The sequence below is a fragment of the Chiloscyllium plagiosum genome, unplaced genomic scaffold (genome assembly GCF_037043375.1).
Source record: "Chiloscyllium plagiosum isolate Xiang-an unplaced genomic scaffold, Cpla_swu_hap1 HiC_scaffold_27, whole genome shotgun sequence".
Lineage (NCBI taxonomy): Eukaryota > Metazoa > Chordata > Chondrichthyes > Orectolobiformes > Hemiscylliidae > Chiloscyllium > Chiloscyllium plagiosum.
The window spans coordinates 12,269,905-12,270,653 of NW_028270165.1; the positions used below are offsets into that span (position 1 = coordinate 12,269,905).

Here is a 749-nt window from a genome sequence, read left to right on the forward strand (position 1 = left end):
TGAAGCGGCTGCCCAGAGGGAGGCGGCTGTGTTTAAATCCCGCGATGAACTGGGGGAGCTGAGCATTTACCCAAACAATGGGCACACCACCTCCCTGACACAGTGTTCACAAATCAAACTGACAGCAAAGCTTCACGTGTGATCGAAAATTTCCGCAAAGAAGATTTGGCTCAACAGATATCCCGAGTGAAGTGCTCCTTTCTTGATTTGAAATGTAAGAAGTTGACGTCAGTGTGCCTGACGTGATTCGAACACGCAACCTTCTGATCTGGAGTCAGACGCGCTACCGTTGCGCCACAAGCTCACGGATCACCCGCGACTTCTATTCATGCTTAAGGGAAGTGATCGCACTGCAATGATTTTACGTTATGAGTAACAACGGAGATCAACAGTACATGTGTGTTCTGTCTCTGCCCCCACTCCTTCTGTCTCTCGAAGTAATTTCCAACTCTACCTCAATAAAAAGGTGAAAGAACTGTGGATGCTGTATATCTGAAACAAAAAACAGGAGTTGCCGGTGACCCTTCCACAGAACTGATGGTGATTGGGAAAACGTTGGTTTATATGCAGGAGATATTTTGGGAAAACGTTGGTTTATATGGGAGGAAGGCGGACGCAGTTAATGATAGATCAGGACAGAGCCCAAAGCGAGGGAAGAACTGTGGACAGGAAAGAAAGTTGATAACGATCTGCATGGGAGGGTGAATGGAGACTGTTCGTGGCTAAGAATAGGTAGTGTGTAATGACAG

At 46.9% G+C, this 749-nt stretch overlaps 1 non-coding gene across 1 annotated transcript; it reads right to left on the reverse strand.

Annotated features, from left to right (window-relative positions):
- Positions 1-232: 232 nt before the first annotated feature.
- Positions 233-304, reverse strand: trnaw-cca (transfer RNA tryptophan (anticodon CCA)). The gene has a single exon. It is a non-coding gene; the product is annotated as a tRNA-Trp (tRNA).
- Positions 305-749: the final 445 nt, after the last annotated feature.